Raw genomic sequence first — 17,820 nt, forward strand, 5'->3', positions numbered from 1 at the left:
ATGGTTGGACCAGATGAAAGCTCCACCAACAATGCATTAATGTACCTGTTTTCCCCATAACCCCTCCAACATTTGTCATTTTCCTGTTTTGCAAACTTTGTTAATCTGAGAAGCATGAGGCAGAGCCTCAGAGTTGTTTTAATTTACATTTCTCTAATTATTAGTGATTTAGAGTGTTATTTTTTTTTCATATGGCTATTCATAGCTTAGATTTCTTCCTCTGAAAACTTCTTGTTTATATCCTTTGCCTATTTGTTGATTGTAGAATGGCTCTTATTCTTATAAACTTGACTGAGTTCCCTATATATCTTACAAATGAGACTTTTATCAGAGATGTTTGCTGAAAGGATTTTTTCTCTTTTACCTGCTTTTCTACTAATTTTCTTCACATTGGTTTTGTTTGTGCAAAACCTTTTTACTTTTATGTAATCAAAATTATCCATTTTATCTTCTGTGATCCTCTCTGTCTTGTGTTTGGTTATGAACTCTTTCCCTATCCATCTTTCCCTCACTCTTCTAATTTGCTTACAATGTCACCCTTTAAGTATAAGACATATAACCATTTAGAGCTCATTTTGGTATGCAGAGTGAGATATTGGTCTATACCTAGTTTCTGCCAGGCTGCTTTCTAGTATTCCCAGCAATTTTTGCTGAATAGTGAGTCCTTATCCTACTAGATAGGACCTTTGGATTTATCAGACACTAGCTACTTGCTTCTGTATATTACATGCCTAATCTGTTCCACTGATCAACCTCTTTATTTCTTAACCAGTACCAAAATATTTTGATGATTACTTGCCCCTTTTCCTTGTAAGGAAGGGCCTGGTGCACAGAGGGTGCTCAATAAATGTTGGCGAGCTCTCTGACTGTGTCTTATCTCTCAGTATGAGATCCTTAATGTTACAATGACAGGCGCCTCATAGAAAGACCTAGAGATGGAGAGATTGAAACTGATACCCCCTTGGAAACATATAAATATCATGGAAACAAATAAATATTTCATCAGATTCTAACTCTAAGCCATTCTCATAAATTCTTAAACATATCTGTGGCACAATTCTCAGTGCCTGATTAAAGTCAAAGTATAGTTGGGGATAGAGGGAGGTAGAGAAGAGACGGAGGAAGAAGGCAGAGAGGAAAGGACAGTAACAACAAATGGCACATTTCTATATTTTTTAGTGGTCTAAAATATTCCATCAAATATTAACTAAATATCTATGATGTCCATAGACCCTCCTTTAATTTATTTTGGGGGAGGCTTTATAGGCTGGTAGCTCTATAGCTGGAAGAGGACTCATATGCCTTCAATATGAGATTTGTGGATCTTTTTCCTCTTTCTTTGATCTCTTTGAGAATACAGACCTAGTAATAGTATTACTGGGTCAAAGGGTATATGTGTATATGTATGGAGATATGTATATATATATGTGTGTGTGTGTGTATGTGTGTATGTATGTATGTCTATACATATACGTATATATACACGTCTCCATATATACATATATAAATATATTTGTTTCAATTGTGTGTTTACACATATATGTATATGTGTATATATAAATGTGTATGCATCTATACATACACATATACATATATCCACACACACAAGGATATGAACCTACTTAACCTTGGGTAGCTGGTTGCACAGTAGCTAAAATGCTAAACTTGGAGTCAGAAAGACCTGAGCATAAATCCTACTTCAGACACTTACTAACTGTGTGACCCTGGGCAAGTCTACTAACTTCTGTTTGCCTCAGTTTCCTCACCTGTAAAATGGGGTAATAATAGCACCTACCTCCCAGGGTTGTTGTGAGGATCACATGAGGAAATAATTGAAAAATGCTTAGCATAGTCCCTGGCACATAATAAGCACTGTATAAATGTTAGCTGTTACTATTATTATTATTATTATTATTATTATCTGTATGACCCTGATCAAGTCACTTCATCTCTCTGTGCCTCAGTTTCCTCATCTTTAAAGTGAAGGGGTTGAAGTCAAGGACCTCTAAAATCCCCCATTAGCTCTAATTCCTATGAAATCTAGGACTGTGCAGCCCCCAATTCTTGAGCAGGAAGTAATATCATAATAATTACATAGCACTTTATAGTTTAGGATACTAGATTCAGACCTGAAAGGGACCTCCAAGGTCACCTAACCCCATTCCCTAATTTTTTTTTTTAGACAATTGGGGTTAAGTGACTTGCCCAGGGTCACACAGTTAGTAAGTGTCAAGTATTTGGTCTGAGGCCAGATTTGAACTCAGGTCCTCCTGACTTCAGGGCTGGTGCTCTATCTACTGCACCACCTAGCTGGCCCCCATTCCCTAATTTTCAAGATGAAGAAACTGAGACCCAAAGAAGGAAAGCCAACCCAAAGTCCCAGAATTTACAAAGCACTTTTCTTGCAACAATCCTAGGTAGCATCAGCAGGATAAGTATTATTATTCCCATTTGACAGAGGAAGAAACTAGGGCTAAATGACTAGCTTAGGTCACACAGATAATACAAGTCCGAGTTCTGACCTGAATTCAGTCTCCTGCCTCTAAGTCCTATGTTCTTTCCACTATCCATATTCCCAGGAGGCAGTCACAAAAAATATTGGACTTGGAGTCTGGAAAGCTGGGTTTGAATCCACTTATTTAAGTGTATAGGCAAGTCATGTCACCTTCTGAAGCCATAGGTGAGGAATCACCTAAAAAAAATGATGCTAACAATACTTGTAATACCTCCATTGCAGCACTGATGTGAGGAAAGTGCTTTGTAAATGTTAAAATGCCATCCAAATGTGAGCTGTTGTTATTTCAAAATGTCAAGACTAGCACCAGATGCAGAAAAAATGTTACATCCCTCTAAATAGTGTCAGGAATGATTCTGGCTGGGGCTGGAGGCAGGATAATGGAGTCACCAATGATTGTTGCTACCTGGATTACAGAGCAGGGAGTTAAAGCCACGAGGGTCCTTAGAGATCAATCAGTTCAAACCCCTTATTTTGCAAACGAGGAAATGGTGGCCTTGAGAGGAGAGGTGAATTGCTCAAGACTATTTAGACAGGAAGTGACAGGTAGGATTTGAATCCAGGAGCTCTGCCTCCCGATCTGGTCTTCTTTCCACTATACCTGCTACCTCTCATTAGTCCTGGTTTTGTTTCACAGCAAACTTATATGGCAGCATGGGTTTTGTTAAAGTTTGTAATGCATAAAATAACTCACTTATAAATGATTTAAGGTTTACAATGAATTTCCCTTTCCCACAACCACCATGAGACGTAAGTGATGCACATATGATGATCCCAATTTTTTGGTCTGAAGTTATATAACACAGATAGAGTGCCAGGCCTGGAGTCAGGAAGACTTACCTTCCTGAGTTCAAATCTGACCTCAAACACTTACTAGTTGTGTGACCTTGGGCGAGTCATTTAACCTTATTTGCCTCAGTTTCCTCATCTGTTAAATGAGCTGGAGAAGGAAATGGCAAACCACTCCAGTATCTTTGCCAAGAAAACCCCATATGGGGTCACAAAGAGTTGAACAGACTGAAATGACTGAACAACAACTATGATATCGTGGGAGTAAGGAAATCCTGAGACCCTCCCACTAACACATACTGGCCACGTGACCTTGGGCAAGTCATGTAACTTCAGTGTTTTAGGCAACCCACTAAAATTTTAAGTTGTAGGAAAGGTGTCAACCTGCATGGGTGGAAGGAGTTTCCTCACTTGGGAGCTCTCTAAACTAATCACAGGTCCAGTCTCTATTCTAATTCTAAGGAATTCCCAATGTAGAAAATCCCTCTGGTATAAACCAGCTACTCATGTGTAACTTGAAATGTTAGAGAATTGCCCAGGACACTCCAGAGGTTAAATGACCTACCCACTGTCACATGGCCAGTACAGATTGGCCGAAGATTTGGACTTAGGGCTTCTTAATTCCCAGGTCAACCCTCTATTATTTCTGGCTGGCCGTCATCTTCATTAGCCAGAAGGATATGACAATATGGATATCATCCTCAGTAGTGACACTGTCATCATCATTACAGCAGGCGAACTTCGAATGAGATAAAGTATGGAAAGCACTTTGCAATCATTCTCTTATTTGAGCCACACAACCATCCTATGATGTAGATATTACAGGTATTATGGTCCCCATTTTACAGATAAGGAAAACTGAGGACCAGAGAAATTTAATGATTTGTCCATGATCACACAATTAACCAAGTGTGGGAGATTCCATCTTTCCATATAGCAATTCAAATTATAGCAAATAGGAAAAGACCTTCAGCAGTCAAGTCATCAGAACATCACAAGAGATGATCTTTCCATCACCAGTTAGGCATCTTGTCTAGATAACTTCTAAGACCTTTCCAGTTTTATTATGCTATGATTCTAAGTCAATTTGTTGCTGTTGTTGTTTAGTCATTTCCATTCATGTCCAACTCTTTGTGACCTTATTTGGGATTTTCTTGGCAAAAATACTGGAGTGGTTTGCCATTTCCTTTTCCAGCTCATTTGACAGATGAAGAAACTAAGGCAAACAGGGTAAGTGTCCAGCATCATACAACTAGTATCTGAGGTCAGACTTGCACTCAGGAAGATGAGTCTTCCTGATTCCAGACTCCAAACTTTATCCACTGCACCACCCACTTGCCCACGTTCCATAGGATAGCAGAGGCTAGTGACTATTCTAATTCAAATTCAAATTCAAATCTAACCTCAGATACATACTAGCTGGGCAAGTCATTTAACCTCTGTTTACCTCAATTTCTTTAGCTATAAAATGAGGATAATAATAGCACCTACCTTCCAGGGATTGTTGTAAGGACCAAATAAGTTAACATTTACTAGCTATGTGACCTTGAGCAAGTCACTTAATCTCTATCTGCCTCATTTTTCTCAACTGTAAAAGGAGGATAATGATAGCACTTATCTCCCAGGGGTTATTGTCAGGATCAAATAATAACATGAAACCACACCATGATTGGCTAAACATAACCAATAAAGTCTATTTGTTTTTACAGCTTTTCATATGAGGGAACAATGTACTCCTCTTCCTCCCTCAACACTCAGCTAGCACTTAGGGCAGGGGTCTAGAATAATTATCTATTATATCTATACTACAAAAACAAAAGTTAGAAAATGCCCAAACCGAAGATGTGGGAAAATTGGAACACTAATGCATTGTTGGTGGAGTTGTGAAATGATCCAACCATTCTGAAGAGCAGTTTGGAACTATGCCCAATAGGCTACAAAAATGTGCATACCCTTTGACCTAGCAATACCACTTCTAGGGCCATATCCCAAAGAGATCATAAAAAAGGGAAAAGGACCCACATGTACAAAAATATTTATAGCAGCTCTTTTTGTGGTGGCAAAGAATTGGAAATTGAGAGAATGGCCATCAATTGGGGAATGATTGAACAAGTTGTGGTATATGAATGTAATGGAATACTATTGTGCTATAAGAAATGATAAGCAGGGGGACTTCAGAAAAACTTGGAAAGACTTGTATGGACTGATGCTGAGTGAAGTGAGAAGAACCAGGAGAATGTTGTACACAATAACAGCCACATTGTGTGATGACCAATGTTGATAGACTTAGCCTTTCTTAGCAATGCAAGAATCTAAGACATCTCCAAAAGTCTCACAATGGAAAATGCTATCCACATCCAAAGAAAAACTATGGTGTTTAAATGCAGATAGAAGCATACTATTTACTATTTTTTCTTCTGTTTTGTTTTGTTTCCTCTTTCTGATGGTTCCTCCTATTGGTTCTAATTCTTCCTTACAACATGACTAATGTGAAAATATGTTTAATAGGAATGTTTATGTATAGCCTATATCAGATTGTGCACCATTTTGGGGAGGGAGGGGGAGAAAAATTTAAAACTCAAAAGTGTATGGAAGTGATTGTTGAAAACTAAAAATAAATTAATAAAAAAAAAAAAAAGAAAATACCCAAACCTCTCATATATTGGCAAGTCTTCCTTAACTACAAGGTTTTCGTGAGAGATCTTTTGAGAAAGTGGAAAATACTATATTGGTGATATCAAAGGGGTAAGTCTGTAACTCAATATGGAGCCATTGGGTCAAATCCAGCCCAAACCAACTAGGTCACTGGGAATTCAAAACTCCTGCCTTCTGTCATGACAGCAGTTCTGGGATGAAATGAGTCAACCCTGCCTCAATCCACCCTGGGACTGAATCTGTCTGTACCACTCTACATTATGGAAAAACAAAGAGGTTTTTTTTTCTCTTCTTAGCAAAAGGTGGATTTCCTGCTGTACCTCACCCCCAGAAAAGAATGAGGCAAGTGGACAGATATTTACATTTGACTTTTAGATATATTTTCTGAGGAAAGGAAATGTTATTGTTCTCTGAGGCACATCTCACCCATATGATATTTACTGTCCTGAATTACATCAAAGGACATCCTAATGCTCTATCATTGTTAATTAGGTTCTATGACTGTGGTAGATGTCTTGTTAAGCACATTTTATGGATGGGCCAACTGAGGACAAAATAGAAAATGAGAAATTTCCCATGATTAGACAGTGAGTCAAAGTACAATCATGAATAAACCTGAGATTGTTAGGAACCAGTCCCCCCCTCCTTTTAAAATAACATTTTTGTTTTTAAGTCTTTCTACAAGCATCCACTTTTAGACTATCTTTTCAAACCGCAGGATGGATAGAGCAATAGTTCTGGAGTGAGAAAGAACTGAATTCAAATCTAACCTCAGATACTTACAAGCTGGGCAAGATAACCTCTGTCTGCCTCAGTTTCCTCAACTGTAAAAGGAGAATAATGATAGCACTTATCTCCCAGGGGTTGTTGTCAGGATCAAATAAGTTAGTATTTGTAAGGCTCTTAGCACAGTGCTCTGCATATAGGTGCTTAATAAATACTTTTTAAAAATAGTTTACTATATGCCAGGTACATGGTACCTGGGGATACAAAGATAAATGCAAAACCAGCCCCTGACCTCAAGGAGGATATACGCTACCATAGGCAAGCCCGTGCACATGCAAATAAATAAATAGGCAATAAATCCAAAGTAATTCTGGGAATGGGAGAGACACAAACAACTGGGGGGATCAGGAAAGATCTCTTGTACCCAAAGCTCCTGCCAGATGTTTCTACAACTTCTCCCTCCTCCATGAAACAATAATTTTCAATGAACGTGTTTCTGCTTCAAAAGATCACTTTTTAAAATAGAGATGCTGATTTGCATATTTGATCAAGCAAAATAAGCTTCCAATCAATCAGTACAATTGTAGAGTATGTTATATGTCATTTTCTGTACACGTTATACTGTCACAAGCATCAGTTGAGCATTTGTATGCCTCATACTGTGCAAAGTGCTAAGTTTACCAAGGGGGAAAATGGGAGATTCCCAAACAATTTATACAAGACAATGGTTTCCAATGTATCTACTCAAGCCAAGACTCTTTTGATACTTGAATACATTGTTATGAACTTCCCTTTCAGTTTTTAAACCCAAGTATTCCCTCCTCTGAGATTACCCCAAGGAAATATTCTTTTGTCTGAATAATGCAGCAGCGTTCTATAGGTTTCTCCAACCCCACTGACCACCTCCAACCTCTTCCCAAATTACCATCCAGGCCCTAGAGTTTGAATGCTGAGTGCCCAGAAAAAATCTAGAAAAGGCCTCCCCTTTTAATCCATCACCTGGAAGTAACTAGGTGTTATAGTAGATAGAGTATTGGACCTGGAGTCAGGAAGCCCTGAGTTCCTTACTAGCTGTGTGACTCTGGGCAAGTCACTTAACCTCTCTCAGTCTCAGTTTCCCCATCTACAAAATAGGAATAATAATGGCACTTATTTCATTGCAGATTTGTTGTGAGGATGTAATAAAATGTATAAAGTACTTTGCAACCTTGGAGCACTATACCAGTGCTAGCTATTATTATTTCTCAAAATAATCAATCAGACCTCAAAGTGGTCTCAAATTCTACTGAAGTAGTGGTACAGAATAGTCCCTACTCCCTTCACTCAGAGGTAGAGTCTCTCTAAATAATCATTTATCTCTAGCTCTTAAGGGTTTTTAAATTTACTTTTTTTTCATCCATCCCTATTCAACCTCACTTGATATATTTTGTTCTTAAGGATGATCAATCAGTCTATAAGCATCTATTATGCACCCACGATATTCCAGGCACTGTGCTAAATGCTGGGGATGCAAAAAGAGGCAAAAGACAGTCCCTGCTCTCAAGGAGCTTACAATCTAATGGGGGACAAAACATGCAAGAAATATAAAAAAGCAAACTACATACAGGATAAATAGGAAATAATTAGCAGAGGGAAAGAAGACACTGGAATTAAGAGGGGTTGGGGAATGCTTCCTGTAGAAGGTGGGATTTTAGTTGGGACTTGGAAGCCAGGGAGGTCAGTAGGCAGAGTGGAGGAGGCATAGCGCTCCAGGAATGGGGGAACCTCCTTTTTCAAAAGGCCTTGAAGTGGGAAAAGAAGAGAACTAGAATGATCTTCTTTCTTTTTTCTTTCTTTTTTTCTGTGTTTTGGTCTTTGTATCCTACCATGGTTCCTGGCACATAATAACCATTTCCTAGCTAAGTGACCTTGAATAAGTCCTTCCCCTGCTCTGAGACTTCTTTCTTCATTTTATAAAATAGGGATAATAATCCTTGCACACTGCCTACTTCCTGGGGTTGCTAATGAGGAATTTGCTTTATAAATGCTAAAAATCCTATAGAAATAAGAGATGTTTAATAAACACTTGTCCAGTTGAAATGAACTGATTTAATCAGCACAGATATTCTCTTCTCTAACACAGATGAAACCCAGAATCTCAGAAGATAATATCTGGAAGATAATCTCAGTGGCCACCTACTCCAACCCACACCTGGAGTCACAGAACCCCTCAGTCATGGAAATATAGAGCCACACTCACAGAAGCTCAGAATTGTAGGGTTCTGAGTGACCATCTAATCCAACTTGTATCTGGATAAAAATCCCCTTAAACAAAGACTCACTTCTTTCACAACATGACTAACGTGGAAATATGTTTAATATGATTGTGCATGTATAGCCTATATCAGATGCCGTCTTAGAGAGGGGGGAAGGAAAGGAGGGAGAAAAAAATTTGGAACTCAAAATCTTAAAAAAGTGAATGTTGAAAACTATCTTTACATGTAATTGGAAAATATAAAAATAAATAAATATAAAATAAAATAAAAAATGAAATAAAATGTAATTGGAAAAAAATAAAATATTAACTGGAAAAAATAAACAAATAAAATTTTAAAAATTTAAGGGGAGGCAGGAAGGAGAAAAAAATCATAGAATTTCAAAGTTGGAAAGAACTACGTGACCCTTCCAGACCAACCCATATCCCCAAAACAATCCTCACTAAAACATACCTGATAAGTGGTCAACCTGTCCCTGCTTGAATACTGCCAATGCAGGGGAACCCACCAACTCTGGAGGTACACCAGCCCACTTTTAGATAGCTAAAAGGCAACCTGGCAGGGTAGCTAGAATGCTGAATTTGGCATCAGGGTTCAAATTCCAACTGAGGTACCTCTGAGCAGTGTGACCTGCACCTTGTGTACAGACGGCCTTCATGAGTTGTTGTGGCCAAAAAATATTTATCTACCAGTGATCAAACATCTGATGATGAGTCTGTCCACAGAAAAACCACTCATGGCTACTTCTGGATGAGAGACAGTCACATTGCACCTCTACTCTAAGATTTTCCACCTTGGGAGTATATGCTGTAGTTTTTGCCCTATTCCTATTACCTTAGACCCTAGGGTCACCCCCATGCTATGAAGAGGCATTAGAACAGCTCTTTAATGGGCACTTCCTAGCATGTGATACCTTTATTTTATGTCTATCATTATAACCCAAAGACTAAGATAGTCCGATGAACATGGTATAAAAAATGACGGGGATAGGGTCTTAAGAACTTGCAGGCATACTAGATGAACTTGGAAAAACTTGACCCAAGATTAAAGAAGGGAGGAAGGCTGCCTGGCACAGTAGAAAGAGCACTGGCTCTGGGGTCATAGGATTTGGGTTCAAGTCCTCTGAGAGCACTTGAAATAAGTGTAATTCTATGATCATATGATGATATGAAAATAAAATGAGAGAGTTAGGTGAGATGGTGTCTGAGGTCCCTTCTAGTTTTAAATCTATGATCCCAAAGACTAAAAAGTCCAGGCTCAGCAATAATACACAAGCTCAGGCTTTGGCTGGACAGAGTCCACTCCTTTCCACGGTGATTTCTGGTCTTTGCTTTCTTTCTTTATGTAAACAACTGACCTGCTTATGTAGAAAAGAAACAAAATGGAGTGCATGCAATATATACCATGTTATCAAATGGACTGGATTGAGATGACTGTGAAAAAGAGTGACCAAAATACAGGGATTAAAAATTAACTAAAACTAGGTAGGAATAGAGAAAGAAACAAATGGACCCAAAGTCAAGAGAATTTGGGATGGGGACAGAAAGAAACAAAGATAATATGCCAGCAAATGAATGGATAAATTTTTTAAAAGTATTTTTAAATGCTTATTCTATGCCAAACACTGTGCTAGGTTTTGAGGATAAAAATATAAACACTGAGACAGTCCCTGCCCTCAAGAAGCTTATACTTTAATAGGATGTGACACATGTAGGAGAATGGTAGCCAGGGAAGGAAGTTTTTACTGGGGAATCACGGAGACGAAGAGTTGATCCATAAAACAATCAATTAGTGATGTAGCCATGATCTCATCTGAGTTGGGTACTTTCTTCACTAATGCAGATAGCAATCCAGTCAGGCCTTCTTATCCCTTACCATTCTTACCCATTTGGTTCTGACCTGTGACATACTTACCCTTATGATTCCATACATCTTCCATAGAGGATCCTCCCTTTCTCTCATATACTCATGGGCTTTCTCTTCAGAAGAGCTACATAATCTTTACTCACTTGGGAATTAGAGGCTGAGATAAGTTTAGGGATGTTGTTCCACCCACCCCTGCACCCCAATTAGAATGGAAACTCCTTGAGAGAATGTATTGTTTCAGTCTTTGAGTTTGTACTCCCATCACCTAGCCGTGAACATAACAGGTGCTTAATGAAGAGGCCTATGGCATGCTGCTGTCTCAAGACTGAATCTGTAAACCTCTCTTTTTCTTCAATATAGTAGAAGTAGGGGTCCAGGCACTAAAGGCTTTTCTTTATGAGGCCCAGACTTCAATGATTTAGGACAAATGGGACTAAAATGTGGAGGTAGGAAGGATAGGAGCTATGTTTTTAGAAGCAACCACTAAAGTTAATCACATGACCAGCAAGATGGAGGACTAGATATTTCTCCAGTTCTCACTAGGTTTGAAGAATTCCAAGAAGAGGAATTATGAGCCAGATGTAGAGGAATTGCAACTGTTCCCAGAGTAGCAGAAAACAGGAAGCCCAAAATGATATAAGCCTTATTTATTAACAGTGGAGAATTCACTTCTCCTTCCCCACCAGCCCCCACACTCCAGCAGGGCACACAAACTGACCCATGGGCTTGTGCTCTGGGACTCAGACATTTCACTGTTGCTGCAGTCTTTACTGACATATAACACCCTTGCCCACCGTTAGTGTCCTGTTGCAACATGCAGTAGACCTCAACTCTTCCTGGACAGTTACAGAGAAGGTTAAGGAATAGGATAGGGGAGAATTGTTCTTTCCTTATTCCTAGAGTGATGCCTAGGTTTCAGCCAAAGTGGCTGAAACTCTGACCAGAATGCCTGAATGGAGTGCTATATATATAGATCACCCCTAGGGGAAAAAAGCACCTCTGTTTCAAACCAAAAGGCTCTCTGGTTCTATGGGAAACTCCTTACTAACAGAAATGGTTTCCTAGGAATTCATCTCCTGACTCCCACCCCCACCCCCCTTGTTGTTGTTTGTCCTTCTTTCTCAAAGAGGACCAATGACAATAGGAGGGTGATGTCTTGTGAATTGGAGCTGTGCAAAGTCCTCAGCCTCACTCTTCTTCCAGTTCAGGGGCAAGACAAAAGTCAAAGTGACTGGTGATGGCCCAGGATGCAGGGGGTGCTTAGAGTGGAAATGCAGTGAGGATTGTCCTTACTTTGGAGAGGGGGAAAGACAGCTGAGGATTCTACACTCAGATCCCTCATGATTTCTATTTCCCAACAAAAGCTTATGGTATAGAGTATGTGATATGCCATTTACAGCACATGCTGTGGGATGAATGCTTCCCCCTGCCCCTGTCCTTCTCCTTTCTCCCTCCCCTCACAAATCTGACTTTATAAAATTTGAGTGCAGTCTAAAATTGTGCTCTTGGCCCCGCTTGAAAAGCTCATGTCTAACAGGTTTTCCTAAACAGCAGCTTTCCACTGATATCCTCTTCAACCCTTCCTCACCCCCTTCTCTCAAACTCATTCAGGAGTTGATGCTTCAAGGTAAGGGAGGTAGATCCTAAAGGGCAGAAACTATTTTCACAGAGAACATGGATGCAATGCCAATTGACAGCTTTATGGATGGTGAGTGGCTTAATAAATGCTTGGTGATCGATTGGTTGATCATCTCACTGCAATGCTCATCCATTCTTGCTCACTTCCCAGAACCTCTCTCCCCCACCCCCTCCTATACTCCTCACTGATCCATGAGGTTGGAAAGAATTTCTAGGAAGAAAAAGGCAGGCAGATAGTATAGAAAAGGACCCCTTGGAGTTTGCCTTCCTAAAGAGCTGCATTTTGGACTGTGGCTTGGAATCCACTTCCATTGGGAGATGCTCACAGCAGCAGAGAAGGCTCTGTAGAGTTGAATGCCACAGAGCAACGGCAACCCAGGCAGAGGGGATGGACCCCAGGGAATAATAAGGTTTGTCAGCTCTGCAACTGAGCAAGAGGCATCCCCAGGAGTGGAGCACTGCAGCAAGTGAGCAAGTAAGAGGGACCCAGCTGGGTTAGTCTCCTCCTCAGTCATAAAAAGCCCATTGAAGCTGGGAGGAGCAGTTCTGGGGGTAGTGGGAGAGAGTAATTCTTTGTCAGTGTGCATTTGCATTGTTTTTTTCCTTTCAGAGACTTCATTTTAGGACTAATATACAGGCCCAGCCTGCAACAATATTCTCCTCCCCAATACTACTTTATTATAACTACCAAGGGTGAAAGCCCAAAGCAGGTCATTCAACCAATTACCTTTTTTACTCCATTGGTCTGAATATAGGTTGCCTCCAAATATGAGACATGCCCATAAAATAATTTCTCTTTGAAGGAAAAGGAAAAAAATCATCTGCATACAGTCAACTGAACAAGAATTTAATAAGCACCTGCTATTTGCCAGGAATGGTGTTAAGCAGTGGTGACAAAGAAGGACAAAACAAACAAAACCTCAAGGAATTCAGTCCAATATGGGGGAGATAGCATGTAAGCAGCTACTACAACCAAGTTATAGACCAAATACACTGAGGGCAGTCTCAGAGGGAAAGCCCTAAGATGAAAAATTATGGGTCTTAAATATTTCAAGATTTCTATGATCTCATAGTGTGGGGAGCCCCTCCAGCTGTGCAGATGACACCATATCCATGCCTTCTTAACCTATGGGAATCTTCTCTGTCTTCCTATAAATCCTCCTCAGGGGGACATTCTGGGCAGTTCTTCCTGTTCTCCTATAAGTTTGTCCCAGAAGGTCCATGGGCTTCCAGATATGCAACGTGCTCATAAAATATCTTGGAAAGAAAAATCATAAGCACACAAAATGAGTGAGACCTTTCTCCAGATGTCCTAGCACTGAATGGGTACCAATGGAGTTGTTCCTCAGTCTCACCCTATGGCAGTTTTATACAAGTTTTATACAAGTTTGATTTGGGAAGCATGTGGCCTATATGAAGGCCAATGGGGTATATAATATTTTATTATTTGTTCTTATAACAATCATGATGGGCAGAGAGCTGGCCTCAGAGCCAGGAGGACCTTGTTTCTGGTCTTTACCTCTGCCACATATCGGCTATGTGACTCCATGCAGTGCTACAGGCAACTTTTTAAAACTATAGATTGCAGAGCAATTTCTAGTCCTGAATTCGTAGAAGGAATTCCTCACTAGTAGCTCCTGATATTAGTTGAAATCACACATGTCTCTGTCAATCAATCAATCAACAAGCATTTATTAAGTACCCACTGTGTTCTAGGTACTGTACTAGGTGCTGGGGATACAAAGACAATAATGAAACAGTCCTTGACCTTAAGGGACTTAACATTCTATTAGGGAAGAAAATAGGCACGTAAATTAATACAATATGTCCCAAAAGTCCTAGTGCAGTTTTAAGCTACTAAAGTTTATTATTAAAACTTTAGAAAATAAGCTATTCAAGTTTATTAAAGCTTAAAACTGAACTAAGATATGTGTAATTCTTTGTCAGTGTGCATTTGCATTGTTTTTTCCTTTCAGAGACTTCATTTTAGGACTAATATACAGGCCCAGCCTGCAACGATATTGTCCTCCCCAATACTATTTTATTATAACTACCAAGGGTGAAAGCCCAAAGCAGGTCATTCAACCAATTACCTTTTTTACTCCGTTGGTCTGAATATAGGTTGCCTCTAAATATGAGACATGCCCATAAAATAAGGAGCAGAGTAAAGAATAAAATTCTCCATTAAAGAAATAGATGAGTGTAAAAGAAAATGGACTGACTGTGTCACAAAAGCAACAGATAAGCAATGGAAAGCCCATATGCTCCACTGGGGAGGATCTTGAAAGACAAAAGAAAACACAGAGGGCCCCAGCACACTGGGTGGACCCCCTGTGACAAACTGACAGGACACTGGATGGGTAGACTTGGAGGTGCATCGGGCATCATTGGAATACTCATTCTGATGAGATCACAGATGTATTTGATTACATTGTGTATACATACAAAACAGTGTACATTATTATATATCTTTCAGCCTCTGAATAATGTGTCATATGTAGTAAACTGTTAATACCTATTTGATGAACAAATGAATGGAATAGCTGTATATCAAAACACACACACACACACACACACACACACACACACACACAGAGTCAGCCAGCAGATCTACTTTTAGCAGATGGTTTCTACATTCTCATCCTCTAATCTAAAAGGCAACCTATGACCTTGCCATAGCTGTTAGGGAAACTCCGTTTCTTATCAGAGGCAAGGAAAAAGGGGAACCTACTTCAGGGAAGCAATAATCACCACTCTTGCCTATATAATGAGGAACAATGGGACTGGGGGGGGCGCTAAAGTTTGGTGCTTCTTCCTTCATCGGTTAAAATTCAAGGTCCTTTTGAATGGTGATTGTTTTGTTGTTTGTATTTGGATCCTAGTGCCTGGCACATAACTGTGGCTTAATAAATACTTGATGATTGATGGATGGAGGATTTCAATGACAGAATGGCTGATCGTTTTCTTTCCAAGATCCAAACATCTGTCTCCAGGTAACCAAAAATATCCCCTAAAGTCTTTCTATGTACTTTTGGAGATGTGGAGAGGAAAGAAATAAATTAGTAGGTATGGTTGCATGTGAGAGCTGAGAATGAGGTTGGTCGGGGAATGCTAAATAACCGGCAAAAAAACTTACAAGGCTTCTCAATTTCAACTCTCAGAAATGAGTAACTTTATCAAAACAACAATTGTCCCAGCACCAAAGTCCTGCTGCAGTTTTCTGTCAGAATATCACCCTATCCAATAACATACTGTATCACAATAGTCTGGTTCCCACTTTGGACAACAGTGGGAGTCTCTGACCTTCTTAAAGTTCCTAAGATTTTCAGTGTCCTCTTACAGAGCACATATCTTCTAGAAGAGAAAAAAAAAATGTTGTTTGGTCCCTCACTACACCCTCCCCCTTTAGGTTATAAAGGTATCATTAGGCTCAATGAGTTGCCAATTTCAGGCCAGTGTAGTGGAAAGAGCACTGTGTGGAGTCAGATGAACTGGGTTCCAATTCTGCTTCTTAAACCTACTATCTCTGTGAGCTTAGGTAAGTAACTCTTTAGCCTCGCTGGACCTCAGTTTCCTCATCAGTAAAATAAGGGGGAGGGCGGGGCGTGGATCATACTGTTTCTTAAGTCCCCGGCAGCTTCAGATCTAGGGTCCTATTATAAATTCTTATAGAGAACTCTGCTCACCACAGTGTCCTGTAAAGTAGGAAGCTGTGGCCAGAACACAGAATGTTCCCCAATGATTCCCACAGATTAAAGACAGGAGGTGGCAGCTGGAACAGGCGCGGCGGGAAGTCTTGAAACTGACAATTCTGCAAAGAATGGTAGTGACTACATGCACACTACCTGTCACAGCCCACGGAGCTGGTTGGTTCAGCATGCCAGTGGCTCCCCATGTCCAACCTTGTGCGGTGATCGCAGCTTGGTCGTTCCCCGGCTTCTCTCTTGCCGTGGGACAGAGGGGATGGGCCATTTGCCCTAGCCCGAGGTGAACTCTACTGAGTCAGGTTCTTAGCCCAACAGCACCCCTAACCACCTCCAGACTCCTGGACCCAGCTCCCTCAGCATCCCCTCCACACTTGGAGGAGCCGGAACTCGAAACCAGGGCGCACACTCACCTGGGAGCCTACCGCTCTCGCAAATCCTGCGCAAGCGCTGAGGCTAGGTGGTGGTGGTAGAGGTGTAGGGTCTCTCTCCGAGGCTCCGCACTCAGCCTGGTTTCGGGAGAGGACCAGAAGGATGCAGCGCGAGAAGCCAGGCGGAGGGAGTTGCAGACTGCAGTCTCCGCTCTCCTGGGCTAAGCTCTTAAAAATTCAGCTCTTCTTTCCCCTCCCCTCCTGTGCCGTTGCCACCGCCTCCTTCTCCCCCCTGGGCCACCCTTTCAACCCCGCCTCCACCCCCCTCCCTGTCTAGGCCTTTTCGCTTTGCTCTGCCAGCTTACCCTTTTCCTATCTTTTAGACCCCTCTTTCCATCTTCTCCTCTTCTGCCGGAGTTTTCTGAGCTGAAGTGTCCAGTGACAGGTTTAACTTTCTCTCTCCTAGAGAAGCATATTGGGGATTTCCCAAGAAGGGATTGCAATCTTCAGTCTAGTCAGAGCAGTCACTGAAAACTAGGGTGGGTGGGCAAGCTGTTTATAATGAAACCACCTGAGATTGAGAAGTAACTGACTTAATTTTCGTCTTCTGACTTTCTAAGCTTTATCTCGGACAGCTTCTATTATGAACACATTTATTTTCAGTTTAGGGCAGGCAGGTGGTGCCGTGGATAGCGCCCTTAGAGCAGCCTGAAGTCAGGAGGACCTGAGTTCATAGTCCAACGTCAGACACTTACTAGCTGTGTGACACTGGCAAATTACTTAACCTTTTTCCTCAGTTTCCTCATCAGTAAAGTGAGTTGGAGGAGGAAATGGCAAACCACTTTGTCAAGTGGTTTCTCTGTCAAGAAAACCCCAAATCGGGTCAACAAAGGGTGGGACAGGGACAAGTCAATTAAACAACAAATTGTTTATTTGCAGGTTGCAGATTTCTCAGAGCAAAAGCACCAAACTTTTGTTTAAATAAATTTAGGTCTGCCATTAGTGAGTAGTAGTGATTCCAAAATACTTCAGCTTTCTAATACCCTGACTCCTGTTTGATCTCATTTCATCCTGAAAGACAGTGGATTTATGGAGGCAACATGAGCTAGTGGAAAGAGCTCTGTATTTGGAGACACAGGACATGGGTTCAGGTTTTGCCTCAGATAATGACTAAGTGACCTTGGGCAAAGTCTCTGGACCTTCCTGCTATTCCCTTCCAATAAAATGGGGAAGGGGAATGGATTGAAATTAGCCTCTGAGCTTTCTGACTAAATCTGTTCTCCCATGATCTTAGTTTCATA

Source organism: Vombatus ursinus, unplaced genomic scaffold, assembly GCF_900497805.2.
Source record: "Vombatus ursinus unplaced genomic scaffold, bare-nosed wombat genome assembly UNPS02001419.1, whole genome shotgun sequence".
NCBI classification, from domain to species: Eukaryota; Metazoa; Chordata; class Mammalia; order Diprotodontia; family Vombatidae; genus Vombatus; species Vombatus ursinus.